This window comes from Thamnophis sirtalis, unplaced genomic scaffold (assembly GCF_051295495.1).
Source record: "Thamnophis sirtalis isolate CommonGarterSnake01/CBP01778 unplaced genomic scaffold, rThaSir2_p1.2 scaffold_5, whole genome shotgun sequence".
NCBI lineage: Eukaryota > Metazoa > Chordata > Lepidosauria > Squamata > Natricidae > Thamnophis > Thamnophis sirtalis.
This window is the reverse complement of record NW_028261385.1, coordinates 72,333,103-72,344,199: the sequence shown is the minus strand read 5'-3', so window position 1 is coordinate 72,344,199 and position 11,097 is coordinate 72,333,103. Positions and strand designations below refer to the sequence as shown.

General features: G+C 37.3%; 2 long non-coding RNA genes across 2 annotated transcripts in view; one reads left to right on the top strand and one right to left on the bottom strand.

Annotated features, from left to right (window-relative positions):
* Nucleotides 1-21: 21 nt before the first annotated feature.
* On the top strand, nt 22-10,832 carry LOC148045424 (uncharacterized). The gene is made up of 3 exons (XR_015696727.1): nt 22-111; nt 358-523; nt 9,925-10,832. It is a non-coding gene; the product is annotated as an uncharacterized LOC148045424 (long non-coding RNA).
* The window catches only part of LOC148045423 (uncharacterized), a 43,133-nt gene continuing 34,747 nt past the window's right edge, over nt 2,712-11,097 (bottom strand). The window contains exons 2-3 of the long non-coding RNA XR_015696726.1: nt 8,730-8,819; nt 2,712-4,715 (exon numbers count right to left, since the gene is read on the bottom strand). This is a non-coding gene — a long non-coding RNA (uncharacterized LOC148045423). The remainder of the gene's footprint in view (nt 4,716-8,729; nt 8,820-11,097) is intronic.

Sequence of the window (11,097 nt, the reverse complement as noted above, 5' to 3'; positions counted from 1 at the left end):
CCTGGAGAGGCGGGGCTTATCCGATCCTGGAGGTGACGGGGAAGAGGCCGGTTACTTTTTGAAAAGAAATGGCGGCCCAGAGTGTGGTGTGCGCCTCTCCTGCCTTCTGTTGTACGCATCTGAAGAGATTTTTCTTTTTGTGTGTGCGCGCTACATATTTTTGTGTTTTTTTTATTTATTATTATTTATTTATAACTAACATGCCGCCCATTCACATAAAGGCGACTCTTGGCAGCTAAGTAAAAGCAACGGGATAAAGCAATAAAATATTAAAGTAATACATATTAACTTTAAAATTCACTTACAGTTAACAAAGTCGGCAAGGAAGGAAACATGTTTCTCTCTCTTCACATCCAGGGGTTAAACGGAAAAGGATTTTCCTCCGTGAGTTCGTATTTCCCAGCTGGGAGAATGTCCCTGCTGAGTGAATGAATTTGGGATCGAAGCAAGTTGCGTTGAAAGCAAGTTGTCTTTGTTATTTCAGGAAGGTCAGACCTACAGTGGCGTAGATCAGCGTTCCTGGGTGAGCTGACAGCCTGACAGCCATATACAGAGAGAGTACATTTTTTATACCATTTTTCTCTTTGAAGTCCTTTTGTTTTCTTTGTATTATTGTTTTATCACCTTTTGTGTGTACCTTTGCTAATGGTTCTAATCCTGTCTTGCGTTTTGTTATTCCTCTGCCCTAAAGTACTTTCCATGGAGCTGGGATGAGCACAAATGTCTTCTACTGTGTTTCCTATTTTACATTTCTGTCCTGAGCTATTCAGTCTTTGTTGCCACTCTGCCCTTTTCCTTTTGCTTGAGGGTGGCATCTTCCTGCCCTTCCTGGGTCTTTTGTCTTATTTCCTACTCTGCAGCTATTCCTAATGGTCCTGATATCCTGGTAATTATTCTCCGGAGGTTCCTTTTAGAATGTATGCTGGCTTTGTTATTCTAGTGACTTTTTATGTGCTGTACTGGTTTACCTAATGCAACATTGTCTTGGTGAAGTTCCCCTCCTACACAGGAAAATATAATATTCTGGTTTTTCAATATTTCCTAGGATATTTCATTTTTCTAGGAGAGGGCTGGGTGCTAACTTCCTACAATGGTTTACTTTTCAACCTAGGTGATATATTAAATATGCCAGCACCTGGATAGCATTTCATTACTAATTTTATTCATCGTGACTTGGTCTAATGGACAAGGTACCAGGCTGGAAACCCAGAGATGGTGAGCTTTATTCCAGCCTCAAGCATGAAAGCCAGCTGAGTCACTCACTCTGAGTCCAGCCCACCTCAAAGAGTTGTTGATGTGAGGAAAACAGGAGGAGGAAAGAGTATTGTGTGCGTTCACCTTGTAAACATAAAGTGGGATATAAATAAATATATATTATAAATAAATACAAAGAATATAAATATTCTTTGATTTGTTGTCCAAGGAATGATTTCTTTGGACTGTAGCATTCTTCATACTTTACTCTCTTCTCCACTGGAAAGCTTGATAGGGTATCTACATGAAATTACATAATTACTACCATATGCTAGTTTTTAAGGCTGAATCCTGATACTTGGAGACAAGTGAAAGAGGCCATATTGGACTTTGTGAAAATGCAGAAGGTTCTCATACATTATCTCACTAAATCCTATTCATTCAAAAATTCCTTGGTGTTAGTTTCCATGGTCATTTATTATTCCAAAGTATATGGAACTCTCCTTTTCTAAGATTATTGATTACCTGAAAACATAGAGGCAGTCTTGCTTCTGGGGTTCATCAGCTCAGTAATAGTTCTTACCTGGTGCTGTTCATATATATTAGTACAGATAGTCCTCGACTTACTACAGTCAATTAGTAACAGTTCAAAGTTACAATGGCACTGAAAAAAGTGACATAATTGTTTTTCACACGACCATTGCAATATCCCCATGGTCCTGTGATCAAATTTGGATGCTTGGCAACTGGTTCATTTTTATGATGGTTGCAATATCCCAAGGTCTTGTGATCACCTTTTGCATTCTTCTGACAAGTAAAGTCAATGGGGAAGTCAGATTCACTTAACGACCAGGTTACTAACTTAACAACTGCAATGAATTATTTAACAAGAGTGGCAAGAAAAGTCATAAAATGGGGCAAATGTCTCACTTAGTAACATAAATTTGGGCTCAGGTGTGGTCATGAGTCAAGGGCTACCTGTACTGGAGGGTTGCAGGCCCCTCACTCCAGTCATTCTGTAACTAAACTCCCATAAGTATAATAGAAATACTTACACATCAGTGTCCCATTTACTGTGTCTTTCTTTCTACTTCATCTGTATCTCCTTTTATTTCTTGCTACATACAAGCTTCCTGTGCATCCTGTTCCAAATAATGAGAATAATGTCCAATTTTGTAATTAATTTAAAAGATGTACATGGCTGTCCATCTGAAAAAACAATTCTGGATCGTCATTTATATACCTTTCATTTAAGCCCTGGGAGATAGCTTACTTGGCTAATGCTGCCACTATATATTTTATTACATGTATTCCTAACTCTATCCTTTTTTCCCCTGTAAATGAACTGAATAGGGGATATGTGAACTACTGTTAAAATGCTCGTAGACTGAAATTGATTGACTAAGAAATGCAAATATTTATTATGGATATCAAGGTAATGAATTAATAAGAGCTGAAAGCCATAGAGCAAACTAAAAACAAAAGAAGTCATTCATGTTTGCAGAATTCATTTCAGTGACTGCTTTAGAAAGGCATTACAACTCATAATTTTTGTATAAAACAAAATTAAGATTTTAATTCATATCAAGCTTCCTGAATCTCTAAAACCCAGACTTCACAGAGAAATTTAACACTACTTAGCTTGGAGTCAGCTAGGAAAGGCATCCCACTTCCCTCAAAAAAGCTTGAAATAAGGACAAAATGAATTTGTCATTTCTCCATACCCACTTCCCGTTTTAGATATCTTGCTGCTCTTGATTGGTTCTTTTTCCTTAATCCAGAGGTGGTTTTGTTAGTTTTCTCTCAGGAGGTCATACTCCCCTTAAACACTTGGATTTCTAGAGGAGATGAAGCATATATCTTCCATGATGAACTCTGCCATTCACTGGGCAGTGAACCATGTGGGATCCTCAAATACCAAATACATCTCCTCAAATACATCTCCCAAACAAACAGGAAAATATTTACAATTACATTACAAATATTACATAATGGTAAGGCCAACAATATATTTTATAACAAAACCATTGCTAATACATACATCCATACATGCACACTTGCAATTTACCAGAAAGACACTTATTTAATTCTATTCCAAATTGCTTATATATTGAACAATTCTTACTTAAAGTCTCAAGGATTCTTGCATCAACTTTGTGTGTTTGAAAGGCATAAATAATATGCAGAATTCAGTCACAACAGAATTTTGAGATGTGTAATATATAGTGTGTTTTGGTGTTTGGATTAATATTCACAACAAATCTGATCATGTATATCATCTTGCAATTTGTAGTTTTTCTTTTCCAAGCATTGTGGACAAAATGATAATGAAATTATTTTGTTACCGCACAATGAAAAGGAATAGTCTATGCTTCTTAACCACAGAATAACAGTTCTGCCAGAGAAGGAATAGGGGAGACTATTGTTGGTTATTTCTTTGGAAATGAAGAATTATGTAGCTTTAAGAATAGATTCATTCTTCTATTCTTAAGAAACAGAATGTACTACCAAGGTCATTTAAAAAAATAGTATATCAACTGCTCCCTACCACCTTACAATTGCAGTATGTCTATACATAATGAATGGCATATTGTAGACTATTTTGATTAAAGTGTTAAAATCCACTACTTACTACTTTCACTGCTTATATAATAATTACTTCTTTCACAGAGGTCTTGACATTCAAAATGAAAATAGGAAAAATATATGTGGCAGGTTAGCCTTCATTTTTTTGTAATATCCTTCAGCTAAATACAAAAGTTACTTTTTAAATGAAAATTATAAAACTTATTTTTATTTAACATAAAAGCATTAGCATTAGCAGGGGTGTCAAACTCACATCACGGTGGTGTCACATGTCATATCGGGACTTCCCCTCCCTTTGCTAAACTGGGCGTAGGTGTGGCCAGTGCGTGGCACATCCAGCCCCTGGGCTGGGAATTTGACCGCCCTGCTGTAGTGGCTGATGCCTTTGGAAGTCATACAGCCAAGAAGCCATGGCCAATGATAACAGACTCACCCTCCAATTGTATTCCCAATGTCTTACCTAGCAACATCAATAATTGTCAAGTGTAGCAATAACATTCTTTAAGATACCCAAGACAAATCACTGCTTTGCTTCAATAATTTTACATTCTGAATTCTCTATTAGATTCTCTGTTAAGGATTCTCTGTTAGGGGGGAAATGAGTTTTTTTTAAGCATTCTTTTTTGCCCTCCCTGTCTTTTAATTAGGCCATTGTGAGTATTTTGATTAAAATTAGGGCTTCATCAAAAACATATGTTCTTATGGGAGATGACCCTCCTCGCCCTACTCATAGGTACCATCTCCTGAACAAGTGGATGACTTATTCTCTTCTTGGTCTTCTGGCATGTAGATTCATTATACTCCTGCTTGATGTTGATGTATAGCACTGAATGATTGCTTCCTTATCTTTACTTCATTTCTGTGTGAAAGCCCAAGCCACACCAGCCTCAGAGGAAAAGAGTTTCCAAGTCTCAGTCATAGAGGAGAGATAGCACCTGTTACCATTTTAAAAATGAGAAAAGATAATGTTCATCCATTTCCCTAGATCTATGGAATCTTGACTTTGTCACAAAAAAGCAAACAGAAACACCATTAGGCCATTCTCTTACTACAGAATAATAGCATTTTCTAGTTCCACATCCATTGTCATGACGATATGAAGCCTGTTCTCACTGTTATTATAGTGGCCAAATGAAAATTGGATGATATAGTTACTTACAGTGAGGAAAGGCCTCTTTTAGAAGAAAATCACTAAGCTAGGAAGTTCATTTTTGTTCTGAAATCCTACTATTTTCTATTCAGAAAGGATCTCTAATTCTACATCCTTTGTTTTTGCTAGGTATACTTGGTCAGCTTTATCTTCTCTTAAAGCAGGAAAGATAAGACCCTAAAGGAAGACTGTGTATGTGTTTTTTTCCACCCTTCTTTGTATTTGCATTTCACTTTTAATAAATAAAAGGTATCCCTCACCTCTGTTGCAAATTTACTCTTTTCAGTTAAGAACATCATTCCCCATCAAACAAACACAATCTCCTTCAATTATTCTATATTTTAACTTCTTACTATGTACCTCTGGCAGTAAAAAGAGGGATGTTGTCCAAAGCAGCTTTACCCTTTCCTGCCCCTTGAATCTTCTAGTAAAATAAAATCCATGCTATATCTTACTGCACCGGAGAATAGCCTTAGTAAAAAATGTCTAAATATGGAACAGCTAGTTCTCAAACAGGAATCAAAATTAAAAATACTAGTTAGAGCATCATCAAAGTAATTAGCTAGGCCAAACTACATCTATTTACAGTTTTTTAATAATATATTTTTTATTTATGTATAAATATTTTGAAACTGTATTGCCCAGGTATTTCATTTAAGTGTAAAAATAACAAATATAGTAACAGTAATAATAATGATAATATATGTAGTAATTATAACAATAATTATAGTTGTGTTAACTTATTTGTGCTTCTATTAATTATATTGTCATACTTATAGTCATAATAACATTCATCTTTTACATACACATAACAATAATCTTTCCTCTTGTAACTTCTATTTCTCGTATCTAACCACTGATAAAACCTATCCCATGTTGAGTAATACTCTGTATCTCCTTTAATTTTTAATGTCAGTCTATCCATCTCTACATAGTCCAATATTTTCCGAATTATGTTTCCTTCTGGTGGGGTATCCTCATTTTTCCAATATTGTGCAAATCCAATACTCGCTGCTGACAATACATGAAGTATTTATATAGTCCCTTTATCATAACTTTCTGGTATTATGCCTAACAAAAATATTTCTGGCTTTAAATCTATGTGCTGCTTAATCATCTTTTCCAACCATGGATGTATTTTAGCCCAATATTTTCTTGCCCTCATACATGTCCACCACATATGATAATAAGTACTTGGTATCTGATTGCATTTCCAACATTTGGCGGACATATTTCTAGACATCTTTGCTAATCTTTTCGATGGCAGATGCCACATTTTATATAAGTTTTCCTTATATGCATTGGCCCTTGTCATCTTATAATTTCTATCCCAAAGCTTTTGCAATTCACCATATTTTTTGGATTATAAGACGCACAGGAGTAATAACACGTACCAAGATTTTGAAGAAGTAAATTTTTTAAAAAAAACAGTTTTTGCCCTGCCCGGCTCTCAGGAGGCCTCTGCAGGCCTCCCAAACCCTCTGCGCACTCCTTTTTTTGTGAAAAACGGGGCATGCAGAGAGCTTGGGAGGCCTGCAAAGTGCTCCTGGGAGCCAGAGAGGGCAAAAACGCAACACGTGGGGGGGCTTGGGAGCCAAAAAACAGGCCCATTTTTTCCAAAAATTGGACATGCAGAGGGTTTGGGAGGCCTGTACAATGCTTGTGGGGACTTGGGAGGACAAAAACTCCACCATTTTCACAAAAAACGGGCTCATTTTTCACTCATGTTTGCCCTCCTCAGCCCCCAGGAGCATTTTTCAGGCCTCCTAAACCCACTGCATGTCCATTTTTGTGAAAAACAGAATGTGCGGGGTGGGGTTTTGGGAGGCCAAAAATGCTTTATTCAGTGTATAAGACACACCCAGATTTTCACCCTCTTTTTTGGGGGGGAAAAGATGTGTCTTATACTCTGAAAAATACGGTATCTAATTCTATAGCATAGCCAAATGTTTTTCTTCAGATCGTGTAAATCTTTTGTCTTTTACATCCATTTACATTGAACATGCAATTTTCTAGCTCATTGACCACAGCAAAACATTTTGCTGCTCTTTTGAGTATGCGATTGGTGAACATTTTCAACAAGGACATATTGGCCAAGCATTTTCTTCCTTCTTCTGTTGCTCTTCTTCCCTTTTGAGATTTCTACATTTCTACAAGAGGTTAACATTGTCCTTCACCTGTATCTTTAAAGGGAGAAAGTACCTTGTTGCCTAAAACTGTGTATGAGGTGGTATCTAAAAAAGAGAGCAGGATTAACTTTGAGGTTTATCACATCACCCTTGGCTGCATTAAAAAGAAGCTAAGACAAATCAAATCTCACTCATTTCACCTTCTCTCATCTATGACATAAAAGAGCAAAGTAGAATGTTCCTCACTGGGTAGAGAATGGACATTTTGCAGAAAGCTAAAAAGCATGTCATTCACAAAGCAGATGAGCAACAGTAAAATGACGTTGAAGTTATTCAGTTCTTGTTCCTTTTCTCCCCCCCCCCCAACTAGAGGGAGCTGACATTTGTAAGTATTTTCATGGGACTCTTTGCTTGAGCATAAGACTTGCTTCCTCTTATGATTATTGTCACTTCCCAGGGCTTAATCTTTATTGATTGGGAGATAAGTCACAGAAGTTTAGAGATGTTAGGCCTGACCCATTCTTATTTCATTGTAGTGATTTATGAATATGTGGTACCTTGGTACTCTCTTAGCCTGGTTGTTTTCTTGCAGACATTTCATTACCCAACTGCGTAACATCATCAGTGCTAAAAGGGAATGGTGTTTGCGCTCTTTTTATATACAAGTGGCTTGCCGTGTCAGTGTTGGTGGGAATGATCTTGGTGGATCCTCAATTACGCTGTGTCTTACTGCTTCTGTTAAACCTAGTTACACATGTTCTATTGTCTATGGAGATTCTCAGTCATCCAGGTCATGGTTGTCCCATTTCCAAAGGTGCTTTTTCAGGAGGCAACTGGGTTTTCTTGTTCTTCTTTGAAGACATTTCTCTTCTCATCCAAGAAGCTTCTTCAGCTCTGACTGGATGGTGGGGACTGGAAGGATTTATATTCCTTGCAGATAGTTGGTCATTTGTATTCTTTTAGAGAGTCATTGAGGCTATTGGAGGTTTATCTCTGTCCTCAGGGTCACCTGAGCAGTACTAATCTATGTGGAGCCGCTACAAGATGTTTTCTGCCCTGCGTCCCTTCACTGTTGAAGACAGGCTCAGGCTGTTGGGGATGAGTCTGTGTTGTCTGCATCTCAAACTGAAGTGCAAATGGTTCCTATAGTCTGGAAATCCCTTCATATTCCTGCATCATTTGAAGGGTTCATCCCAAAGTGCGTAGCTAAATGTCTATGGAGCTCTCAGTCATCCAGGTCCCAAAGGTGCTTCTTCAGGAGGCAACTTCTTTGAAAACTTAGAAGTTATCTTCTATTGGCACTTATGGATATTTTCCCATTAGTTGGCAATGTCTGGAAGGGGAGGGCAGCACAGCAAGAATGTTAAACCAGTTGCTTTATTTAACATGTCCTGCAGGTACCTGATCAGGAGAGCAATGAGTTACAACAGATGCAAGGGAAGCAGGCTGGGGATCAGCAGTGGCAACAGCAAATGTCACTCCAGTGTTTGCTGCTGACTCATGGATGGTTGGACAGCATTTAAACTCAGCAGTAGGAAAAGGCCCAGAGAATGACTAAGGGACATTGCTGTAATAGGAAATATAAATAAAGGAGGAGATTAACTGGGACAGATTGAGGAGCACTGCTCTCCCATATATCAACTGTATTGAGACTTTGAGATTATACCTACCATGGCACAAACATGTCCTGGCAACATTTTGTGTGTCTGTGTGTCTTGTAGTTCCATTACTTTGCTTAGTGTTGAGAGAAGTCACCCGTCCTAGAAGAATGAAATATTTTGAGAAATATTTAAAAAGGGAGAATATTATATTTCCCCTAAAAGAGAAATGGAAATCTTAAAAGGAAACAGAATTTAGCCCAGCTCCCTGCCCCTAGCAGATATTTGGTGCCCATTAAGAAGGACTGAGTCAGCCTATCTGCAAGACAAAAGACCTTCAGCTCCAGGGTGATGGGATTAGGACATGACCCTCCAGGACATAATAGGATTATCTATCAGCAGAGCTCACCACATGGCACAATCACCTGGGAACCATTGCATCACCCTCCAGGCTTCAACCAAACTTCATTCAGACAAGCATGACCTCACATGGCCCCATGGGAGTCTGACTACAGCCAATAGAATACATTTCTTGCACAGGAACAGGAAACTCGAGGGCAAAGCCCAAGAGAGGGTATAAATCTCTCTCTGTCTACTCCATGGGGTCAGCTACCATGTGGTTGATGGCTCTGCTTCATCATTAAACCATCTTTCCAATCAGCCTCCATGTTTCCAGTGTCTTTTTCTCAGCTTGGAACTGAACCAGATGGATATTTCTTCCAACAGACCATAAGACACAGGTTTAAGGCATTCTTTGTTTCTTTGAAGAAGAAAATTAAGATCCTTTTACTCAGTTCATACCATCTGCTTATCTGGAAGGAACTTATGTGACCTTCCCAAAGAAGAAGATTGTACCCAATATTTATAATGGTGTCTGTAAAAACTTTGTTGGGATTTTTAAGGAAAGTACTCAATTTAGGGAAAAGTAAAAATGCTTTTTATGGTAGTTGTTTTGTACATCCTAAGGTATCATAAACAAGGTGTCTACTGAAATTTTGGCTTGGCAATATAGCTAATGGCAGATATCCAATCATGTGAAGATGAAATTATTAGCTGCTTATTTAATTTGTAAACTTAATTTTAACTTTGTTTCTGTCTGGACATTGAGTATTGTTTGCTCTGTTTGTTTACATGTTTTCTTTATTTGCAATGACTAAGGGTTTCTTCAGAATAAATGATACCAATTGACTAGAACAATTAATAGCTGAACAGTATAAGAAAGCAGCTCCAGGATTTAAAGAAATATTTCTTTCTATTTACATTTCAGACATTCCTGAAGCAGAAGAATGGAATGGCTGTGCTATGAAGCACCTGTCTGTGCTTTTACCCTTTCATATTTTAAGAAGGTTACATTTTATCTGCATGTGTTTCTCATCTATCAGTGCATCAGCAAGTTTCCCATCAACATTTGAAGAAGGCAAATGAATGAAAACCCTATTATATATAAGGGTTTTTTTCCTTATAAAGCACATTACTAGCTGTTCCATTACATTAAAAAACTCTCTCACATATAGACAATAGAATAAAGGCTGATTTCAGCAGATGGTAATTCACAGTTGTCTATCTTGGAATATATTTATTAAGTGTTTGGCATGTACCATTTCAAGTGTTCTCCATATGTAGTCAGAGTTACTGTTTATTATTGAAAACCCTTATATGGAAGCATTTAATTAGTATTTTTGTCATCTTGATCTTTTAGGACAGCAAAGGGAGTTTGAGGCACTTCTTTCTCACATTATCTGGAAATGAGCAGTTTTATTTGATAATTCAATGTTTATATAAAGACTCTGGATCCACATGTAAAAAAGAGTTTCAACTAGAATCCTCCACAGCAATCAACCTGTTTGCAGAATCCAAGTGAGTTGAGCAGATCTTGGTTGGTTTCAGTATGTACTTAAGTAATATGAAATAAAATAAATGCAGGGGGAAAGTTGAAAGTCCTGGTGTATGACAATAATATAGCAATCTCACAAGAAACAACTTGGTCTTTTCGGTTGACCTTTGATATAGGATCTAGATCTCTCTCTCTTTCTCTTAGTTTTTCTATGAGAATTTATCATAGTGGCGGTTTTTTTTTTGGTTTTTTTTTTGAAAAGTTGATCTCTTGCCACAAAAATCAATCCAATGGACAGGGGCTTATATGGCACAGAATGTTTTCTAATACATTTTTCATACACTTGCCACTGAAATTTGAATTTTGCCATAATCTGTCCCTTATGCAGTTATAATAAATTTGACGCACTGGACTTTTTATCATCATTTCTATTCCTCAAGCTATTGCTTATAGTAACTTTTAATATTTATTTATGTCACTAAGAATTTAATATTGGCCTCTGGAACAGTATTCTTCCAGAGCTTTGTATGACATCTACCTTGACCTTATTTTAAACCTGGCTCTTCCCCCAGACTTTGGCTAGAGTGGATGGTGGACTCCTTGAAG